The sequence below is a fragment of the Rhinatrema bivittatum genome, chromosome 2, assembly GCF_901001135.1.
Source record: "Rhinatrema bivittatum chromosome 2, aRhiBiv1.1, whole genome shotgun sequence".
NCBI classification, from domain to species: domain Eukaryota; kingdom Metazoa; phylum Chordata; class Amphibia; order Gymnophiona; family Rhinatrematidae; genus Rhinatrema; species Rhinatrema bivittatum.
In genome coordinates, this window is record NC_042616.1 from 345777363 (window position 1) to 345802041 (window position 24679).

Genomic DNA, 24679 nt, shown 5'->3' on the forward strand with positions numbered 1-24679 from the left:
ATGTCTGTTGGTTTGGGGTGATTTCAAGGATTTGGAGATGGAGGGGCAGGATAGGTCTGCGACCTCGTTTGTAATCTTGAGCCAGGAATTGATTGCTGAGGATGCATCTGTGAGTTCCAGTCTGTCAAGTTCTTTAGAGAGCAGATTATTGAGACTGTCTATGGAGCAGGGTTTCCTGTATCGTATAGTGGTAGTTGGGTAGATGGGACGAGGCTGATCTTTGATATGAAGTTCGGCAGAGATGAGGTGGTGGTCAGACCATGGGACAGGGACGCATTTAGGGTTATTATTGAAAGTTATGCCGTTGTTGAGAAATATTAAGTCTAGGGTGTGTCCCGCTCTTCTTGGATGCTGTCCTTTCTGCTCTGTCTCCTCCATTACTTCTTCCTGAGTGATCTCGCTCCTGTCCTTCCCATGGCCCCTTCTTGGATTCTCATCCTCCTGCCCTCCCCCGAATAGCTTCTTCTTGTTTGAGCTCCCTTCTCTCCTACCTGATGACCTCTTCCTGGGTGCTCTTCCAACTGCCTTCTCCTCATAGCCCTTTCTAGTGTTTTTCCCCCATTACAGAGTACACTTTCTCCTGCCCTCCCCTCCCCATGGCCTATTCCTGCACGTTCTCTCTCCTATTCTTACCCCATGGTCCCTTGTTAGGTGCTTTCTTACTAATAATTGTCCCTTCTGGTGCTCTCCCTCCTTTTCTCCACTCGGCCTGTTCTTGGGTGTTCTACCTCCTACCAATCCCTAGTCCCTCACCTCTCCTCTCTCATCTTTTTTTTTGTTGGCTCCTGGCAAATGGCAAATGTGATATGTAGGTTGCCAAAGCATCGGCGAAAATCATTGTGGAGACTGTGGGTCTGCAAGCACCCCATAGGCCTGTGGTGGTTCCATCCCCTTCTTCTATGTGGGCTTCCTGTTTCTTAGGAAATCTGTGCAAGGGGTGGGGTTGCTACAGGGCCTACAAGTGCTTGCCATTCATAGGTTCCATGCTGATTGTCTTTGATGTCTTCATGGCTTGAAGATCTCTACTAACTGAACCATGCTCTCTTTGCATTTGGGTGAGCTGCAGAGCCCCCTGTGGCTTGGTGGCTCTCCAGCTTGTCCCTTCCTGAATTCCAACTCTGCTTGTCCCTTCCTGAATTCCAACTCTGTCTACTGCTGAGCTGAAGAATGTGAAACCTGTTTTATATGGAGTTTGAAACACTTTCTGCACTAGATGCCATGCTGAAGTGTTCAGGCTCCTTTACTTCATGCTCTCCTAAGAAAAGTGACATTTTCTGGTTTGTTGTCCTGGAATCTTCACAGTTGAGGTCTTATTAAACATGGAGCCAAGGCCATTGCAATGGTGAAGGCAAACTTTCAGCCTTGTGCCTCCCCACCCCTACCCCCAACTTTTACCTCCTCTCCTAGCCTACCCCCCACACAAGTAAAAATTATTCATTTATAATATTAGATTTTACATGAAAAAGAACATTTAAGTATAGTTTTCTGAGGTAAAAATATCACTTACAACGGTACATACAGAAAACCCTGCTACAATGCAAAAAGATATTTGGAAACCATATGGTATTAGGCCTATTGTAATGCATGTTCGGTGTAGGCTTGGCACTTAAAGCCATTAGTAAAGTGAATTACAATTACAATATAGTAAACCTCCCATACTCCCATAGCAAAATAGCACTAACTACTAGCACTCAAATAGTAACAACCCTACCAATGAAAAGTATTACATTAAGCCCTAAAACACTAATAAAACACTTTTCCTATTAAGAAAAAAAGAACAAGCCTATCTGCTATAGAACCCTACACAGAACTACATGCTAGCAGTATACCTAAAATTCAGTCACATATGCAGACAGACAGACCCTCTGTGTTTTTAGGTTCGGTAGGACCATGCCCCACTTGCAGCTGATCTTTGACCATAACTGGGATGAGCTTTGCTCATGGCCCGCTGGGCAAATCTCCTGATCTTCAGCTGAAAGTGGGATGGGCTCCATTTATGGTCTCACTAGGCCAAATGTTTGGCTGCATGCATGTTGAACTCTGTTCTTAGCCCATCAGGCCTCTCTCCTAATCTGCAGCAAGCAGGATGGACTCTGCTCACAGCCCTGCTGAGCCTAATCTTTGGCCATGAGCGGGATGGGCTGTACTCAAGGCACCACTAGGCTTAATCTTCAGCTGCAAGCGGGATGGGCACTGCTCATGGCCCCCTTTCCTTATCTTTGGCTATAAACTCAATGGACTCTGCTCAAAGACTTGCCAGGCTTCTTTCCTCATTTTCAGCAGCTCTGTTGGGCCTCTCTTTGGCCGCTAGTGGGATGGACTCCACTCTCTTGGCCCCACTTGGTTGCATTCCTCTGTGACTTCGGCTAGCAGACAGGGTTTTGAGCTGGTACCCTAATGGTTGGTGCTCTAATGGGTGCATTGGCCCGGTACGGAGCTCTAGTTTAGGTAATAACAATCTCAGGGCTATTTTTCTGCTGCTCATTTTTCAAGCCCTCCATTTCTGTCTGTACAGCAAATAATAGGGGAAGCATAAAATCATCTGCAACCAAAGAGCAGACACTGGAAGCTACTGCCTGACAAAGAGTGCACATTAAAAATTAAAGAACAAAAACAAATGCACATTTCTACTATCATATTCCCCTGTCTCTTCTCTCTGCTAGGGTATCCATATTTAGGTTTCATCCCATAGGACTTTTGGTGCAGACCCTGCACCATTTTTGTTGCCCTTCTCTGGACTGCATTCACTTTGTCTATATCTTTTCAGTTACAACCTCCACAACTAGATGCAATATGCCAGATGAGGTCTTATTGTACTGTCCAAACTGTCCAAACAGTTTGCTTTTGTAGACTCATCTCCCTCATCTGCAACCAAAGAACAGACACCGGAAGCTGTTGACTTACAAAGAGAGAACTATGCCTTTCTGCCTTCAAGGTTAGCAACACCAGTGCTTTTTAAATAAGCTGCATTCAACATCAAATATTTTGTGAAATTTTATACAACAAAGGAATCTTCTCTGAAAAATACCAATGGCTAAATCCACCATGGGGAGACTTTATGCTTCCTTTACAAATCATGTATCTATTGTTTATGCTAATATCTGCCTATGAGCTGAGACTTAAAAAGGCTAGGGAATAATATTAATGTGACTTTTTTTTTTAATAGCCTGACATTTCTTGTCTTGGTTTTTATTCACAAAGGGACTCAAATTTTCCTTTCTAATTTCAGGGAAGCGGATCTGCAACTGGAAAACAACAGTGGAATGGATGACCCACACAGATTCCATTCAGTGGTTCAGAAGCGTTTTACTATACTTCACAATTGAATTAATTTCCCCTTCTCTACCAGTTTTAAAACACGTTCCTTGAGGTCTTCAGAGCTGAAGATTAATTCTGCCAACTAATTCAAATACAAAAGGGATAAAGAAAAGATATAATTATTTTGTACATTTATAAATGTTATTCCCTTTGAGCAAACTATTTTTTTTTAGAGAAGGGAGCTTCTTTTTAAAATAAAAATAAAGATGACTTTTTGTTTGAAAAAATGTTTCATCTGACTGTTTTCTCTGATTTTGTTTTGAAACAGACTGAATTTTAAGAAGGTACTATGTTTGATGCCCAGATATGATGACATTTGTATAAGGATCAGCCTGGGCGGTGCTCATGGTATGGTGAGTGAATTTTAATTTATACCAAATTACAGTAGCAGGAGTAGAAGTTAACCTGGGTAAGCTCTGGACAGCTGTTCTTCCAAACAGATTTACTCGGGTAAGTTTAACCAGTTAACATTGAATATCAGTGCTGCCTGGTTAAACTTAAGCCCCCCCCCCCCCCCCCCCCCCCCCTCTCACACACACACCAGAACTCATGGATAGGGAAGGGAATTAGGTACCCTAGGCAAAACGTACAGCCTTGCATATACACCACCACACTCCCCCCGCACACACACACACTCCCACATCCTTTACAGAGACACACAATTAAATTATTGCATTTATAACAAATTTTGCATGAAAAAGAACATTCAAAATTACAGTTTCTGATGCAAAAATATCACAACATACATATTATATTTACATACACTGGGGGAGAGGAGAGAGGTAACCCGAGGAACTGCTATAATTATTTCCTGATCTTTCCGCTTGTGGAACTTTGAAGGAGTTGGCGTCGCCCCGACCCTGTATCGGAACGGAGTCACATCGGTGACGTCATCTAAGGGCCCCGGAAGACCTACAAAAGCGGCCCCTTCTGCAGTTAATCCTCGGGGAGAAGAGAGAAGGGTAACCCGAGGAACTGCTATAATTATTTCCTGATCTTTCCGCTTGTGAAACTTTGAAGGAGTCGGCGTCACCCAGACCCTGAATCGGAATGGAGTCGCATTGGTGACGTCATCTAAGGGCCCCAGAAGACCTACAAAAGCGGCCCTTCCTACGGCGCGCAGGAGCCACCGGTGCGCTGCCAAAGCCACGAGCGCCAAAGGGGCTTTGTTGGAATTTTTGCCTGAATTCCAGGCTCGGAGGAACTCCTTGACTAGTGAAGTGGTTCTAAGAGACTTTGTAAGTAATCATTACCATATATTCCTCTCTCCTCAAACCCCCCTCAACCCAGGGATTTGAAAAATTTAAACAGAGATCCATAAAGAAGGAGAATTTGAAATAATTGGTTATTATAATAAGATGCCACATACTAAAAGAAAGGCACAGTTAAGGGTGATTCAAACCTCAACTCCCTTATCCACTCCATCTCAGCCTCAAATTTCCTCCTTCTTTACGGCACCAACTGACAAGCCGGTGGAAGGAGCCGCAGTAGATGATGCTTCAGAGCGAGAAGTAAACCTACAGGCTGAAGCCATCTCTCTAAGCCCCAGAGCACCTATGACTCCCTCCCTACCATGTATAAATATAGAAAGTCTCACTGGCCCTCTTATGTTGGATGAGGGCACTGAGGATATAGGTAATAATATGAAAGAACTTTTAAGGAGTGGAGACCCTCCCACAGGGGGTAGGAAAGAAAACAGGTCAGAACCAGAGATTATTTTACATCAAAAATCTTCAGAGGTCACTATGGACACGTTATGGTCTGCAATTAAGTTCCTGGAACAGGCAATAATAAAGTTAACCTTGAATACTAGTAATTTCCAACAGAGAATATTAAATGTAGAGAACTCTGTTTTCTGTTGTAATAATAAAGTAGTCTTAGCTGAAGATAGGTTGGGAAAAGTGGAAATGATACAAAAAACAATGGTTAAATCTGAAGTGATTAATGAAAAGAAATTAGAATTTCTAGAAAATTCATTAAGATACCCTAATCTTAGGGTATTGAATTTTCCTTTGCAGAATTTAACATCAGCTGCTGAAATGTTTAAGGATTATATGCAATTTGTATTAAAAATACCAAAACAATTGCTACCCGCTTTAGCAAAGGCTTACTATATCCCTTTGAGAAATAGAGAAAATCAATTGGGAAATATGCAACCAGAGGTGCCAATTAATTTGACCGAGGTGATAGAAACATCAATTGATACTGATAAATCTACTAGGGGTACACTTTTTGTATCTTTCTTGTTCTCAACTGAGAGGGATACTGTTCTCCGATTATTTCTCAGGCATCGTCTTGAGAGGTTCCACGGACAACAAGTATGGATATATCCAGCCCTCTCAAGGACTACTCAATTAAAAAGGAAGGAGTTTCTGGTTAAAATCAGAAATTCTAGCAAGGGGGGCTGGATTTATATTAAAATTCCCCTGTAGATGTGAATTAAAATACTTAGAACAAAAATATGTGTTTCATGAGGTATCCCAATTGCAATATTTCCTGGATTCTCACCCCCCAAGTATGAGAACTGGTTAATAGAGCAATTAAATAAGGTCTAAGTTGTTTATCTCTGAATGTAATGAGAAAAATGTCTTTTTTCAATATTGTGATTCCTTTAAATCGCTCATGTAGAAATTTCTTTCCCTGGAATTGCCTTGAGAAAATACAGAAAATGAGGACTATTATTATTCCTGAAACATTTATAATTACAATTATATGGAATATCATAATCTGTATACTGTTAATGTTCTATTAATATATGTTCTTTATTGAAAATTCAGAAATAAAAAATGAAAAAAAAAATACCTACACTCCTATGGTGCCAACCAGAAAATTCAACAAAAATGGAACTCCAAAGAAATTAGTCTTTTTGTAATGCATGCTGGGTGTGGGATTGGCCCTCAGAAAGCCATGAATAAACAGAATTACCAATACAATATAGTAAACCTCCCATACCAAAACAACCCTAACAACCTTATTTATGAAAAGGCAACACTGCACATATTACACCAAGTCCTAGAGCACCAATAAAACTCTTTTTAGGAAATGAGGTTGCCATAGATCCCTACACAGAAATTACATGCCAGCAAAATACCTTACCTCGGTCACATATGCAGAACACAGAGAGACCCTGACCAAATAAACACAATAAAGAAGTCAGAAAGTATCAACAGAAATGTGCTGAGAAGAACTAAATTGGAACCCACAACAAGCCAGCCTCTAAATGCAGAGCAACAATGGAAAAACATAGACAGTAACATTCTTCATAAAATTTTAAATAATAAAATCAAGAAATATAAATCATAAATCATAATAGTAAAATCATATACATAAAAAGAATATTTCAAATCAATTAAAGAATAGAATATAAAAAAATTGTCAAAAACACCAATAAAAAAATTGTCAAAAACACCAATAAAAAAATTTCAAAATATCTGCTGAATAAAAAATCCAATAATAAAAAAATGTTCTATTCACCCCCCGCCAAAAAAAAATAATTAAATATTTAGAAAGAGCAGAATCATCCAATTATATCCAATAATTAAAACTGAGATCTGATTTCCAGTCACCCTGAGATTGTTCTGGAGTTTGGGAGGTAGGGATGCAAAAATGTTATCTTCTCTCTCTCACACATGCACAATAACAAATTCATTCTCTCACACATTCCCTCTCTCTAACATACACAGGCTCCCTTTCCCTCACCCTCACAGATACATTTTGTGAGTGTGTGTGCATGCCCTTGAGAGCCTATACGTGTGACATACAGGTTCTCACAGGCACACAAGCATACACAAACTCATAAGAACATAAGAACATAAGAAAATGCCATACTGGGTCAGACCAAGGGTCCATCAAGCCCAGCATCCTGTTTCCAACAGTGGCCAATCCAGGCCATAAGAACCTGGCAAGTACCCAAAAACTAAGTCTATTCCATGTAACCATTGCTAATGGCAGTGGCTATTCTCTAAGTGAACTTAATAGCAGGTAATGGACTTCTCCTCCAAGAACTTATCCAATCCTTTTTTAAACACAGCTATACTAACTGCACGAACCACATTCTCTGGCAACAAATTCCAGAGTTTAATTGTGCGTTGAGTAAAAAAGAACTTTCTCCGATTAGTTTTAAATGTGCCCCATGCTAACTTCATGGAGTGTCCCCTAGTCTTTCTACTATCTGAAAGAGTAAATAACCGATTCACATCTACCCGTTCTAGACCTCTCATGATTTTAAACACCTCTATCATATCCCCCCTCAGTCGTCTCTTCTCCAAGCTGAAAAGTCCTAACCTCTTTAGTCTTTCCTCATAGGGGAGTTGTTCCATTCCCCTTATCATTTTGGTAGCCCTTCTCTGTACCTTCTCCATCGCAATTATATATTTTTTGAGATGCGGCGACCAGAATTGTACACAGTATTCAAGGTGCGGTCTCACCATGGAGCGATACAGAGGCATTATGACATTTTCCGTTTTATTCATCATTCCTTTTCTAATAATTCCCAACATTCTGTTTGCTTTTTTGACTGCCGCAGCACACTGAACCAACGATTTCAATGACACCTAGATCTTTTTCTTGGGTTGTAGCTCCTAATATAGAACCCAACATTGTGTAATTATAGCATGGGTTATTTTTCCCTATATGCATCACCTTGCACTTATCCACATTAAATTTCATCTGCCATTTGGATGCCCAATTTTCCAGTCTCACAAGGTCTTCCTGCAATTTATCACAATCTGCTTGTGATTTAACTACTCTGAACAATTTTGTGTCATCTGCAAATTTGATTATCTCACTCGTCGTATTTCTTTCCAGATCATTTATAAATATATTGAACAGTAAGGGTCCCAATACAGATCCCTGAGGCACTCCACTGTCCACTCCCTTCCACTGAGAAAATTGCCCATTTAATCCTACTCTCTGTTTCCTGTCTTTTAGCCAGTTTGCAATCCACGAAAGGACATCGCCACCTATCCCATGACTTTTTACTTTTCCTAGAAGCCTCTCATGAGGAACTTTGTCAAACGCCTTCTGAAAATCCAAGTATACTATATCTACCGGTTCACCTTTATCCACATGTTTATTAACTCCTTCAAAAAAGTGAAGCAGATTTGTGAGGCAAGACTTGCCCTGGGTAAAGCCATGCTGACTTTGTTCCATTAAACCATGTCTTTCTATATGTTCTGTGATTTTGATGTTTAGAACACTTTCCACACAGACACATTCACAAGCATACAGGTGCTCACACAAACACATATACACACACACATTGGCTCTTACACAGGCATGCATACACAGGCTCTCACACAGATGCACACACTTGCATGCACACACTTGCACACACACACACACACACACACACACACACACACACACACACACTGGCTCTCAGACACACACAGGCTCTTACACACACATACAAGCTCATACACATACACACATGGTCTCCTGTTGTCATCAGGCTGTGGTGGGATGAGCTCCATCATGGCCCCATGGTCCTCCTGTCCTATTGTCTTTGGGCCATGGTGGGATGAGCTCCACCAGAGCCCACTGATCTTCCTGCTTGGGGGGGGAGGAGTGGAAGCTGTGTGCGGCACGTACGCAGGCACGCACATAAACGGAAGATGGGCATCACCTTCTTTGGCTGCCAGTGGGTTGAGCACCAGCGGCTTGCAGCCTCTCTCCTTCGACCACTAGCAGATTGAACACTGACGGCTCTCAGCCTTTCTCTTTCTTCATCCACTGTCAGGTTAAGCTCTGCCAGCAGTCCCATAGCCCCAGCCTGCCACCTCCCTGAGTGTCCTGCCCCATGTAAATGGATGGTATGCACAACCGGTTACACCAGGCCGAACGAGTCATTAGAATGACTGAAGATTTCAGCAGATAATTATTTGGTTTTCCCAGTCTCCCTATTTGTGTCTGCCTACTATATTTCTGCAAATAGAAACATAGAAACATGGCGGCAGAAAAACACTTTATAGTTCATCCAGTCTGCCCATCTATGGTATCAATTTATCATTATAATTCCCATCACTCCATTAAAGATCACTTGTATTTATCCTATGCTTTCTTGAACTCAGATATTGTTTTTGTCTCCACCACTTCCACTAGGAGGCTGTTCCTCATATTCACCACTCTCTTTGTAAAGAAATATTTCCTAAGATTACTCCTGAGTCTACCCCCTTTCACCTTCATCTCATGACCCCTCATTCTACAGCCTCCTTTCCACTGAAAAAGGCTCACCTCCTGTGCATGGAAACCTTTGAGATATTTGAATATCTCTCATATCTCCCCTATGTCGCCTTTCCTCTAGGGTATCCATGTTTAGATCTTTAATTCTATCCCATATGCTTTAGAATGAAGACCACTGACCATTTTAGAAGCCAGCCTGAGGACCAAGTCCATCCTGTGTATATCCTTTTGAAGGTGTCATCTCCAGAATTGTACACAGTATTCCAAATGAAGTCTCACCAGGGACTTATACGGGGGCAATATCATCTCCCTTTTTATGCTGACCATTCCTCTCCCTATTCAGCTAAGCATCTTTCTAGCTGTGCAATCATTTTATCCACCTGTTTGGCCACCTTAAGATCATCAGATGCAGTCTCAAGTACCATTTCTTCTTTGCCCTGCCGCAATGGTCACTTTGTGTCTATCTCATGCTTGTTGGAATTCTGCCACTGGTTTGGCTCCCATCTCTTTCACTGAAAGTCTGTTTCAAATGCCCACCACCCTCAAAATGGGAAAGTACTTTCTCACATTCCATTGAGCCTCCTTAACTCTCTCCAACTTAATTAAGAGCTAAAGCAACAAAAAGTTGAAGAAACAGTTTGAAAGAATGTTATTTTGTGAAATTTAGTTGGTAATGCTGTTTTAGGAGATGGATTTAAAACAGAAATTTCTCCCCATCAAAGAGGGAGAATGCCGAAAATGAAAATTTGGCCAATTTATTTGAAGCAAATGCATGTAATGTATACAAGACCCACTAGATGGCAGACTAACATAAGTGTGACATGATAGGACAAAGGAGGCACACTTTCCTTTCAGAGCTCACATAAATGCTGTTTCCAGTTTAAGCTGTAATGACCTCCTGTAGCTCTTTCTCTTTTGAAGAATTCAGAGGTGCTTAGTATGGTTTTCATTTAGAACACACAGGCAGAGAAACGATAGTTTAGTAAGGGGTGTTGTTAGGTTCTTGAAAGATCTAGAGATGGGCCCATAAATCCTTACAGCCCCCTTCGAGATTTTGATAATTACATTGAAGAATTACAGTTACCTCCTCTCTCCAAGCGCAATCTTGAAAAATACATTAGTAGTCATACTTTAAATTATTTAAGCATGTATTATATTTTACTGTTGTGCTTCCCTCTCTCTCACACACATACACTAACACACATACACACGCTTCCCTCTCTCTTACATACAGTAACATATACATTACACACATATGCACTTTCCTCTCACACATCTACTCAAACATGCACTTCCCTCTCTCTTATACACATATACACACATATGCACTTCCTTCTTTCTCTCAAACATATGTACTAAATAAACTTTCACAGACATAAACTCCCTTTCTCTCACTTATACATGCTCTAGCCTCTCACTTCTGCTGGGCTTCTCTCTTATGTGTCTGCTGGCTGCATTGATTTCTTCCCCCTATCCAGGTTCAAATCCTTCAGTTCACTCTCTTACACTTCACCTTCCATCCCAGATATAACACCCATCCCTCCCAATTTTCTCTCTTCTCCCTTCAGAGGCTTAAAAATCCTCCCCTCACAAAGCTAGGTTGCAACTTTTTCACAGACCAGGACTAGAGACTCGATAAGGGGTTGGGGAGGGGTATGTGTTGCGCTGGAAGTGGACCCTTGGCCAGAGGGCGCCTGCCGCCAGGAGGAGGAGCACACAAGGAGACAGAGGCTAGATGGAGCTTCACCAATAACAGTCCAGGGTTTCCGCAGGTTGAGCCCTTGGGTACCCGGACCGCCTGGGATTAGGTGGGCCTCAGAGGGTCTCCCAGAGAGGTAGCGGAGAGGTGTGCCCACCAAGATCAAGGGGCACGGCTCGTGGAGAACAGCTAAGCTAGACTGGAACAGAGTGTACCGGACAGGATAGGCAGCGCCTAGTGGTCTAGCTTGTAGAAGGCTGTGGACAGCGTCAGAGCAGGCAGGCCTGGAGGTCACGGGAGAAACGAAGAGAGTGTCTGAGTGAAGTGCAAGGTCAAAGCCAGGGTATCTGTCCGAGGATGGTCAGCTAAAGCAAGGGTCAGTTCCAGGTATCAGTCCGAGTGTGGTCAGTGGCGAGCAGAGGTCAGTTCCAGGCAGCAGTCCAAACATGGTCAGTGGTAAGCAGAGGTCAGTTCCAGGCAGTGGTCCAAACATGGTCAGTGGTGAGCAGAGGTCAATACCGGGTATCAGTCCAAACGTGGTCAGAAACAGCCGAGGTCAGTACTGTGAATCAGTCCAAGAAGGTACAACCTGGGAAGATGAGCAGGAATCAGGAAGAGATGTTGGCACACAGGAATAAATATGTCAAAAAAGCTGATGGTGTTGCGCCAGAGAAGGACCCTTGGATCAAGGTGGGGTTGACGTTACCCACAGGGCAAGCTCTACGGGTCCCCACCGTCGGTAGGCGTCTTCCTTGCTTGTCTACGCTTCTGACTGATACCTGGCTTGACCCCTGCTTCATCTGACTACACTTCTGATTGATACTTGGTTTGACCTTTGCTTAGACTCCTGGACTGACCTTTGCTTTGCCTGATCATTAAAGTTACACAAAAACTGGAACTTTAAAATGCAGAGATACCCTCAACAAATACAGAATAGAAAGAACATAAAGTATAAATAGAAATGTACCAACAAAAACTGTTCTGGAAACCACAAGCCCAACTGTATTATGCAGTGCATCAAAAGAAACAAAGAAACATTATCATTCCTTGCAACACATCAAGCAATAAAGCATCATTCATAATATTAAAACCATACTAATAAAAAGAATAAATATGTCAAAAAAGCTGATGGTGTTGCGCCAGAGGTGGACCCTTGGACCCCAGTACCAACCCTCGTTCTCTGCAGGTTAAGCCCTTGGGTACTGGGGCCGGCTGGTCTTAGGTGGGCCTCCGTCCGAAGTCTTCCCGGAGGTGATGATGAATCAGCCAGAGGCCAGCAGTGGTGACTGAAAACGGAGTCCAGGAGACCTGGGCGCCAAAGGAAACTCGGAGCAGACAGGAGGCACCCGAGAAAGAACAGGCCGGAGCCTGAAAGGCCAAGTCCAGAGTAGATTCAGTAGAGAAATGGTTGTGCAGACTGGAGTCAGGGCAGGTGATAGGCAAGGAGATGTGGCAAATGAGCACGGGTCAAACCAAAGTCAAGCAGAGGATGATCAGGCAAAGCAAAGGTCAGTCCAGGAGTCTAAGCAAAGGTCAAACAGGTATCAATCAGAAGTGTAGTCAGACGAAGCAGGGGTCAAGCCAGGTATCAGTCAGAAGCTTAGACAAACAAGGAAATCACGGGACTCGGGAGCAGGAACAGGTACCCGGAGCAAGGCAGGATCAGGAATCAGGAACACAGACGAAGCAGGAACAAACCGGGAAGCAAGAGCATAGGTTCGCAGGAACAAGCAACTAAGCACACGACTAGCATGGAGACCTGTTGCCAAGGCAGGGACTGACTGGGCCCAGCCTTATATAGGGGACCCAATGATGTCATCATCTGGGGCCGTGGGGTGGTTTCCCACTGCAGACCACAGGGGTAGGCCCGCCGCGGAACTGGAACATTTGCAGAGGAGCTGGGAGCAACGGGAGCAGCCTGAGTACGAAGGCAGCTACCCACGGCCGCAAGAGAGGTGGAACCAGGCACTGGAGCAGGCAAACGGGGGTAAGTGAGCCCAACCGCAGGCCTGCCATGGCTGGCACATGCAACAGTACCCCTCCCCTTACACTCCACTCTTGGAGGTCTGGGTTTGCCCAGATGAGCACAATGAAAGTGGAGGAGAAGCCTTTTATCCTGGATGTTGTGCGCAGGCTCCCAAGAATTTTCTTCTGGGCCGAACCCTTCCCAAGAAAGAAGGTACTCCCATCAGCGGCCCCTATGGCAGACGTCGAGGACCTTTTGAACTTTATAAGTGGTATCAGATTCAGCAACCAGATGAGATGGCTCAGGTGTCTTGTGGGAAGGTCATGAAAGGACCACAGGCTTCAGTAAGGACACATGGAAGGTATTATGTATACCAAGGGTTGGTGGTAAACGGAGCTGATAAGTAACTGGTCCAATTCGATGGGTAACCAGAAAAGGTCCAATATACCTTGGCGAAAATCTCTGGGAAGGCACTTTAAGATGAATGTATCGTGTACTCAGCCAGACCTTCTCGCCAGGTTGAAATTCAGGAGCAGGACATCTATGGGCATCTGTAAACTTCTTGGCTTGAGCCGCTGCCTAATGCAAACGCTATTTCGTTTGGACCCAAAGTGCCTTGAGGGCATCGGTGGTTGACTGAGTGGCTGGCAAGGGCACAGTCAATGGAATAGGTAGCGGAAGTCGAGGCTGCCTGCCATACATGATGGTGAACGGAGATACTCCCATAGCTGCGGCGATGTGGGAGTTGGGGGAAAACTCCGCCCATGGAAGAAGTTCTGCCCAATTATTCTGCTGGTCATTATTGTAGACATGCAGGAACCCTTTTATGGAGTGATTCATTTGCTCGGCTTGGCCATTGGCCTGTGGGTTGTAGGCCGTAGTGAAGCTGATGTTGATGAAAAACTTACTGCACAGGGCGCACCAATCCGAGCGACTAATTGGGGACCTCTGTTCGAAGTTACATCCTGAGGAAGGCTATGCAGGTGGAACATGTGAAAGAAGAAGAGGCATGCTAATTCTAGAGCTGAAGGAAGGCCAGGCAGTGGAACAAAATGGGCCATTTTAGAGAATCTATCAATAATAACCCAAATGACTATGTTTCTCTTAGACGGAGGTAAATCCACGATGAAGTCCATGGAGAATTGTGTCCACAGCTCCTCCGGAGCAGGAAGCGGTTGGAGAAGGCCCCCAAGGTCAACCCACCGGAGGTTTCTGCTGGGCACAAGTGTTGCAGGAATCAACATAGGCTCGGGTATCGGTGACCATGGTAGGCTACCAATAGAATCTCTGGAGGAGAGCGAATGTCCATACACGTCCTGGGTGACCAGTGAACTTTGAATCATGTGCCCAATGAAGGACCATCTCACGGAGCCGGTGAGGAACTACAGTGTTGTGTCCCTCAGTGCTCGACGCCCTCTCTCCGCTCTCCTTACCTCTCTGGCGCCTCCCTCTTCGTCTGCAGGAAGACTGGCTACTGCGGCGTTCTCCTGCCACTTGTCCTCGGGCATTCCCAGACCGGATTGACGCTGCAATCGCCATGTTTCCTGGAGGCCTAGAGGCGCACACGTGGCACAGCCCCGATTGAAGTACCAGCATTGGCGTGAACCTCGGGGGCGTCCCCCGAAGATGACATCACCCGCGACGGATATTTAAGGTCTTGGAATTTGCTAACACTTTGAGTTAGCAAGGACACGGACATGGATTGACAACGGACTCGCTTTGTCTGTCTATGCTACTCTGCCTCCTCGGACTTACCAGAGGTACCCGCTCCTCGGGGGCCTCGCTCTCTCCTTGTTTTTTCAGGTGACAGTCTGGAACCGGTACTCGCTCCTCGAGGGCCCTCATCCCAGACTTATTTCGTATACTCTTCTGCCTGGAAGTCTTCATTGCCAACTATCTCAGCTACATCAGTGAGTTACCATCGTTCTCTCTGAGCTTTCCCTGGAACCAGGTACTCGCTCCTCGAGGGCCTATACTTTCCAGCTCCTGGGCTTCATTGGGACATTGTGTGAGTGTTACATCTGCATACCCTGCCTACTCATTATATCTCAGTCTCTCTTCAGCTCAGCCTCCAGGGATCGCTGTTCGAGTATCTGAGGGACTACAGCCCAGCCGGGCTTGCCAGCTCACTACTGCCATCTCTGGTGGTTCAGCATACTGTCTAATAAAGAACTAGTTTGTGTTTGTCTCCTAACTCTGAGCCTGACCGGTGGTCCCTCTCGGGATCATTCCCTGGGGGCGTGGTCATTTTACCACTGGTCCAAGGATCCACGCTCAATTCTCATATATAACTACAGATCCCGAACGGATTGCTAACTACTATCTGATTGCTCCTCCCATCAGGATCAAATCAATAACAGATTGCTAACTCCTAGCATCAGATTCCTAACATACAGTTTTCCCGGCTGGGACAGAGAAGGTAGCTGGAAGACAGATACATGCAGGATCAATAATGTGACTAGGTTCTTCAGGAATGTCTTTAGGTTCAAAGGAGCGAGACAGGGCATCCACCCGGAGATTCTTCTCTGCAGGGCGGTATTGGAGTTCAAAATTAAACCTGGAAAATAATTATTTATTTATTTATTTATTTATTTATTTAAGGATTTTTTATATACCGGGGCACGTTAAAAACATCACCCCGGTTCACAATGTAAAGTAACATAGCATCAAGCTTTACAATAATTTAAAGAAAGGCAAACAGTAAGAAAACTAATTCAACTTGAGACAGGTGGTTACATAATTAACTCTTAAGGAGAGTAGAGGAAAGAGGTTTTTTAACTATTATCAAGGTGACAGGATATAAGCGGTGAGTGAAAGGTAGAGGGACGATGGGGAGGGTGAGTGGGGAGGAGGATGTGGGGAGGGTGGGAGGAAGGGGAACAGGGATGTAGGAGGAGGCGGGGATGAGAGGGGGTCTGGGGTTGTTAAGTTCGATAGAGGCGTGTCAGTCGGGAGGGGCGTGGGGTCGGGTATGTATCTTTGGGAGTAATCGGTTAGTCAGGGTATGCTAGTTTGAAGAGCCAAGTTTTAAGATTCTGTTTGAATTTTCTATGGCAAGGTTCCTGGTGTAGGTGGGGTGGCATTTTGTTCCAGTGGGAAGTGCCTGCTATGATGAATGATCTTTCTCTGATCGTGGCATGTTTGATGACTTTGGGGAGGGTGTCAGGAGTTTGGCTTGATGCTGCTTTCTAGTTGGTCTGGTCTGGTTCTAGTTGGTCTGGTCTGGTCTGGTTCTAGTTGGTCTCCAGTGGGCCTGGAGAGCATTAATACACTGGGCATGGCTCAGGTGTTCAAGGTTTTTAAGGTCTGTAGAGATCATGAACTTATGTTGGTCATCCTCTAACCAAGGGCGCCATTCTTCCAGAGCAAGTAACTCCCTATCTCCAATACTATAGTTCTGCTCTGTGGGGGAGAACTTGCGGGAGAAAAAGGAACCGCCCCAGCCCCTATAGCAGAGGCATCCACTTCAACTACCGGTATGAAGGGGAAATTTGGGTCCAGATGTCGCAGACAGGGACCAGCGAGGAAGGCATCTTTGAGTCACTGGAAGGCGGTGAGGGCCTCGGGAGACCAATTTCAAGTAATGCTGCCTTTACGGGTCATGGCCGTGAGGTGCTCTGCCAGTGTAGGGTAGTTAGAGATGAAATGGTGATAATAATTTGTAAATCCTAGAAATCGCTGGAGTGCCCAAAGTCCCACTGGCTGAGGCCATTCTTGTATTCCCTTGAGCTTGTTCGGATCCATGGAGAATCCTCGCTGTGAAATGAGGTACCCCAAGAAGGGTAAGCTGGATTGCTTGATGAGACACTTGTCCAATTTAGCAAATAGATGATTCTCACAAAGTCGTTGGAGGATCGTGCAAACATCAGCACGGTGGGAAGTCCTTGGAGAAAATAAGGATATCATCAAGGTATGCAACAAATTTGACGTACAGGAAGTCTCGGAAGATTTCATTGATCATACGCTGGAATAAAGCAGGGGCATTACAAAGACCAAAGGGCATTACCAGCTATTCATAAAGTCCATCTCTGATATTAAAAGCCGTTTTCCAGATGTCCTCAGGGCATATACATACCAGTTTATAGGCCCCACGTAAGTCCAGTTTCGTAAAAATGGATGCCCCTTGAAGGCAGTCGAACAACACAGTGAATAAGGGCAATGGGTACTTGTCCTTATGAGTTACAGCGTTATAGCGTTCAGGCCGAGATAATCAATGCACGGCCTCAAGGACCCATCCTTCTTCGTTACAAAGAAAAAGCCTGCACCAGCAAGGGAAAATGAGGGTCAGATGAACCCTTTAGCCAGATTCTCTCGAATATATTCGGACATGGCACGGGTCTCGGGCTGCATTAAGGGATAGGTCCAGCCTCGAGGGGGTGTAGTACCAGGTAAAAGTTCAATCGAACAGTCGAACTTATGGAGAGGAGGAAGGATGTCAGCTTTTTGCTTTGAGAAGACATCTTCGAAGTCCGCATATGGAGCCAGAATACCAGGAGTAGTGGTCACCAGAGGAACTGCAGGAGATGGTGTCACCCTTTTCAAACAGGACAGATGACAAAACTGGGCTCCACTTGAAGAGCTGAAGGGTTCCCCAGTCCAGCTGGGGAGAGTGACACTGGAGCCAAGCAATCCTAGAACCACTGAGTCAATTGATTTTTCCAAGACGAGGAGTTCTACCTCTTCTTCGTGGAGAGCACCAGTGAGAAGATGAACTGGCTCTGTCACCAGGGAGATTCAGCCGAGCAATGGATCACCATAGATAAATGCAATGCAGAGAGAGGTTTCCAAGGGATGGGTAGATATACCCAGGAGTTGTAGTAGGTCCTTGAGAATGAAGTTCCCTCCTGTTCCGGAATCTATCAGATTATTCCTTGAGGGAGATGGGTCCTTGAGGTGAGAAGTTATACATGTGCATGTGATGCAAAGAGCACCTGGCTCTCAGAGAACGAGTCCGATCTCTGGAGGCTAGAGTGGCAGACCTGGAGGAGCTGAGGCAGACAGAGAGGTATATAGATGAGACCTTCAGGGACATAGTTGTCAAGTCCCAACTTCAGACTGGCAGCCCTGGTGCTGCCTTGGAGGAAGAGGGTCTCATGATGGCAGAGCACCACCCAGGTGCAGCAGGAAAGGATCCTGTAGCAAGGACCTGCTCTCCAGGTGATACATTGTCCTTTCGCACTGAGGATATCTCCCCAGGGCCTACTGCCCAAGAGGGAAGGGTTAGGTTGGCCATCATAGTTGGTGATTCGATTATTAGGAATGTAGATAGCTGGGTGGCTGGTGGGCGTGAGGATTGCATGGTAACATGCCTACCTGGTGCGAAGTTGGCGGACCTCACGCGTCACCTAGATAGGATTTTAGACAATGCTGGGGAGGAGCCAGCTGTTGTGGTACATGTGGGCACCATGGAGCGGAAGGATGTAGGGCTGTCATCTCCCAATTAAATAAAAAACAAAAACAAAAAACAAACAGGGATGGGATCCATCAGGTCTAGAGGACACATATAAAGAGCAGGTAGTAAAATACTGCACGGAGCGGCAGTAGCCACAGAGGCATTCACGGAGCGGGATGCCAGTGGCCAGTGGTAGGTGTCCATATAAAGAGCAGGTAGTAAAATACTGCACAGAGCGGCAGTAGCCACAGAGGCATTCACGGAGCGGGATGCCAGTGGCCAGTGGTAGGTGTCCACCTTCACGGAGCGGAAGGATGGAGGGCTGTCATCTCCCAATTAAATAAATAATAAAAAAACCCAGGGATGGGATCCATCAGTTCTAGAGGACGCATATAAAGAGCAGGTAGTAAAACACTGCATGGAGCGGCAGTAGCCACAGAGGCATTAACGGAGCGGGATGCCAGTGGCCGGTGGTAGGTGTCCACCTTCACAGAGTAGAAGGATGAAGGGCATCCATCTCCCAATTAAAAAAGAAAAGAAAAAAAGAAAAAAAAACAGGGATGGGTTCATGGGCTTATAGGTATTACCAATTATTAGGCTTTTCAATATTTGATGATAGTTAATGTGACTTTCAAGGCATTCTTCACTTTCGGTGCATGTCCGGCATGACTCCTTGCTTCAATGACAGGGGAAAAGAAAAACTGATACTTCACACATTTCCAGCATTGCCCTCTGCTTCATGGCAGAGAGCTATGCTGCCGCTTACCCAACTAATCAAACTTAATATTTCACTTGGAAGCAGCTCCAGCACTGCTCTCTACATTAATGGTGGGGGTGAAAAGGGAATTAGAACATAAGATTACTAAGAGCCAAGAGAAACAGTTAAGTATGAGAACAAATGTGTGAAGCTTGCTGGGCAGACTGGATGGACCGGTTGGTCTTCTTCTGCCGTCATTTCTATGTTTCTATGTTTCTATGTTTCAATGACATAGGAAAATGTAGGAGGGAGGTTCTGGAAGCCAAATTTAGGCTCTTAGGTAGAAAGCTTAATCCAGAACCTCCAGGGTAGCATTCTCTGAAATGCTCCCTGTTCCACGTGCAGGTCACCAGAGGCAGGCAGAGCTCCGGAGTCTCAATGCGTGGATGAGACGATGGTGCAAGGAAGAGGGATTCAGTTTTGTTAGGAACTGGGGAACCTTTTGGGGAAGGGGGAGTCTATTCCGAAGGGATGGGCTCCACCTTAACCAGGGTGGAACCAGACTCCTGGTGCTAACCTTTAAAAAGGAGATAGAGCAGCTTTTAAACTAGAACAAAAGGGAAAGCCGACAGTCGCTCAGCAGTGCATGGTTCGGAGAGGGGTATTTTCAAAGGATACTAATGATGCATTAGAATTAGGGCATCCCAACAGTATGGTTCCAATAATCAATATATTTATAAATGATCTGGAAAGAAATACGACGAGTGAGATAATCAAATTTGTAGATGACACAAAATTGTTCAGAGTAGTTAAATCACAAGCAGATTGTGATAAATTGCAGGAAGACCTTGTGAGACTGGAAAATTGGGCATCCAAATGGCAGATGAAATTTAATGTGGATAAGTGCAAGGTGATGCATATAGGGAAAAATAACCCATGCTATAATTACACAATGTTGGGTTCCATATTAGGTGCTACAATCCAAGAAAGAGATCTAGGTGTCATAGTGGATAACACATTGAAATCGTCGGTACAGTGTGCTGCGGCAGTCAAAAAAGCAAACAGAATGTTGGGAATTATTAGAAAAGGAATGATGAATAAAACGGAAAATGTCATAATGCCTCTGTATCGCTCCATGGTGAGACCGCACCTTGAATACTATGTACAATTCTGGTCGCCGCATCTCAAAAAAGATATAATTGCGATGGAGAAGGTACAAAGAAGGGCTACCAAAATGATAAGGGGAATGGAACAACTCCCCTATGAGGAAAGACTAAAGAGGTTAGGACTTTTCAGCTTGGAGAAGAGATGACTGAGGGGGGATATGATAGAGGTGTTTAAAATCACAAGAGGTCTAGAACGGGTAAATGTGAATCGGTTATTTACTCTTTCGGATAGTAGAAAGACTAGGGGGCACTCCATGAAGTTAGCATGGGGCACATTTAAAACTAATCGGAGAAAGGTCTTTTTTACTCAACGCACAATTAAACTCTGGAATTTGTTGCCAGAGAATGTGGTTAGTGCAGTTAGTATAGCTGTGTTTAAAAAAGGATTGGATAAGTTCTTAGAGGAGAAGTCCATTACCTGCTATTAAGTTCACTTAGAGAATAGCCACTGCCATTAGCAATGGTAACATGGAATAGACTTAGTTTTGGGTACTTGCCAGGTTCTTATGGCCTGGATTGGCCACTGTTGGAAACAGGATGCTGGGCTTGATGGACCCTTGGTCTGATCCAGTATGACATGTTCTTATGTTCTTAACACTGCTCTAATTTATTTGGTAGATTCAAGCAGATGGTAAAGTGGACCCTATTAGAAAGAGTACAAATAGCCTGTCCATGTCTAGCTGGTAAGAGAGGACTTTGCTGTCCCTCTCCCATGCTCCCCTCCAGTGCTGACCTAAACAATCTCTTACAGTGATCAGAATCACTCCATTCACTGCGTAAACTACAACCTCCAAATGTATTTTTTCTCTCCCGGTTCTTCCAGCCAGCAAACTATAAAATTTGGAAGAGGACAAGTATCCTTGCTGAATAATAAGATTAAAACACACAATAACAACATTTCAAGTACCCCAAAGATTAGAGTGCCAGTCTCCCGTACAGTGTTTCTCAACCTTTTTCCTGTTGAGACACCCCTGATGGACAGTGCTGTGACACACTGCTCACAACAATCCACAGCTAAATAATAATAAAAAAAAGCGCCTCAGTATTACTTTTATTTTTAAGAATGACACAAGATATTAGGGGGGGGGGGGGGGGCAAAGATGGCGGCGTAAATGTTCCGTGAGCTCTGTCTGCCAGTTTGAACTTTGTTTGCAATGTTTATTTTTGCTATGTCATCAAAGAGGAAAGGGAAAGTCAGGGTTTTTCCCTCTGAGCCCTCTCTGCTCGCTGGGCAGCGAGTCATCACAGAGCTCGCGGTTTCTGCAGTTTGCGAAAGGGTTGTGGAGGACCCCATGGGTGAACCTGGCAAAGAAGCACTGGTCTTGCCTGCGGCAACCCCCGCTGAACGACCTCCTGCAGTCGATCGCCTGCCGGCGCCATTTTCCGTACGGAAAACGATTCGCGGCAGGAGATCATTTTCCGGACCCCCGCTGGACCCCCAGGGACTTTTGGCCAGCTTGGGGGGCCTCCTGACCCCCACAAGACTTGCCAAAAGTCCAGCGGGGGTCCGGAACGACCTCCTGCAGTCGAATCGTGTTGGTCTATGGCCGCCGCCATTTTGCGCCGCCATTTTGAAAAATGGCGCCGGCTGAAGACAACACGATTCAATTGCAGGAGGCCGTTCCGGACCGCTGCCGTTCCGGACCGCCGCTGGACCCCCAGGTAATTTAAGGCATTTGGGGGGGGGGGTTCGGGAGGGTGGGGGATTTAATTTAAAGGGTCGGGGGTGGGTTTTAGGGGGTTTTAGTGTGCCGGTTTTCCTGCCCTCCCCCTTTCCCCGATTTATGATTTTTTAACGATAAATCGGGGGAATTGGTATTGTATCGTGGCCCTAACGATTTTTGACGATTTAAAATATATCGGACGATATTTTAAATCGTCAAAAAACGATTCACATCCCTACTGAAGAGGTGTCCATTTCACCATTTGGGAGTGCAGCCTCATTGAGCTGGCAGAGTTTCCTTCTCAACCCTTTCTTCTGCTGCCTAAACTGGTGATTGTAACACTAGAAGCTATCTGGATCTTATGGCAAATGTTGCTTTATCTTTTACTGCTTGTTCCATTAAGGTAACTGAAATTTCTTCTAAACTGGAAGCTCTCATGCAAGATACTTTTACAAAGCATCAAACTTCCTGGGGGAAGGTTAACTCTTGGAAACTCATGTTAAGCAGTTACAATGTGGCTTTAATTGAGGAACAGGAAAATCTGTCAAGGAGAGTGGAATATATTGAGAATAATCTGAGACATTTGAATTTAAAATTTCTTAATTGTCCTCATTTTGTGGGTGAACAGCCTCGAGTAACTTAAGAAATTTTGTACAGAGATATTGCCATTTCATCCTTCTGTCACTCAAGAAGTTTCCGCTCATTCTTCATTTGATTTTCAGAACTTGACTGCCATTCTAGAATCTTCATCTGAAGAAATTATTGAAAGAGCCACTTTATTGGTTTCTTTCATTAATGAATATGAAATTAGCTATATTATGAAATGTTATTTAAAAAATTTGAATGCTTCCTTCCATGGTCAAGTAAATAGAGTCCATCCTCAAAAAAATCAAACCAGCATCCCACCCATCCGATACCATACCTACCAAATCCCTACTCTCCATTCCCAACACCATAGCAAAACCCTTAGCAGATATCATCAACTGCTCCCTAGCGTCCGGCTCCGTTCCTGATTCCCTAAAACATGCTATTGTCAAACCCCTTATCAAGAAACCTACACTTGACCCCAAAGACCCATCAAACTACCGTCCCATCTCGAATCTCCCATTCATTGCAAAAGTCTTGGAGAAAGTAGTAAACACACAACTGATGGACTATCTCGAAGATAACAACATCCTTCACTCCTCCCAATTTGGCTTTCGAAAAAACCTGAACACCGAAACCCTCCTACTATCACTCACTGACTCCCTCCTCACCGGTCTTGACCACGGACACAACTATCTCATTGCCTTTCTTGATATATCTGTGGCCTTTGACACTATAAGCCACAATCTACTCATCTCCCGCCTAGCAGATATAGGTATCTCTGGCATAGCCCTCCTCTGGTTCAAATCATACCTGACAAACAGATGTTTCTCTGTTAAAATCGGAAATCACGAATCCTCACACTTCACCCTCTCCCAGGGTGTCCCCCAAGGTTCCTCCCTCTCCTCTACCCTCTTCAACATCTACCTCCTCCCCCTCTGTCATCACCTCACTGAACTCGGCCTCAAATTTTACATCTATGCTGATGATGTTCAGATCATCATCCCACTACGTGAATCTTTGGCTGCCACTATAAGCTACTGGGAGGACTGCCTCACCTCCATTAACTCCCTCCTCACATCCCTACAACGTGCCCTCAATTCTTCCAAAACTGAGCTCATACTTATCCATAACCACCAGACCCTCAAATCCATTCCCACCAATGACCCTATGGCCCTCTCTCTCACATCACAATCCGCAGTTCGGAACCTTGGCGTCCTAATCGACCCATTACTGAACCTAAAAAAACACATTAGCTCTGTACTTAAAGGTGGCTTTTATAAACTCAACATCATAAAAAAGCTCAAGCCACTGCTCCACACGCATGACCTCAAAACCGTCATCCAAGCCACTATGTCATCCAAGTTAGACTACTGCAACTCGCTATACCTTGGCCTCCCCTACTCTACCATTAAACCCTTACAGATCCTCCAAAATGCTACCGCAAGGATAATTAGCAACGCTAGAAAAACAGACCACATAACCCCTATCCTAAAAGACCTGCATTGGCTTCCCATCCCATCACGCATACTCTTCAAATCACTCACCATCATACATAAAGCTATATACAAAGATAACTCCAACTGGCTCAATGAACCGTTCCGTCTCACACAATCCACCCGCCCCACCAGAGCAAACCACAAACTTACCCTTCAAGTCCCACCCCTTAAGAGTGCCAGACTAACTTCAACAAGAGACCGTGCCCTCTCAATTGCAGGCCCAACCCAATGGAATGCACTGCCATCAAACCTCCGCCTGGAGTCATGCCCAAATAAATTCCGTAAAATGCTAAAAGCCTGGCTTTTCCACCAAGCCTTTCCGGACTAGCTTTGCTACAATCCACCCTCTCCCTCCATCCCTGTAAATATCTGCCCCCCCTCCTTCCACCCCTCCTTGTATTTTAGCCCCCTAATTTTTCACCCTTCCAACTCTCCCTTTGTAAATAGCTCCCACCTCCTCCCCCCTCCCCCTTTTCTATTTTAACTATTGCCTCGGGCTCCCTGTTAGAG

General features: G+C 44.8%; 1 protein-coding gene across 2 annotated transcripts in view; it reads right to left on the reverse strand.

Moving 5' to 3' along the window:
- The window catches only part of MOCOS (molybdenum cofactor sulfurase), a 728537-nt gene that overhangs the window by 33785 nt on the left and 670073 nt on the right, over window positions 1-24679 (reverse strand). The gene's annotated exons all lie outside the window — the stretch shown is intronic.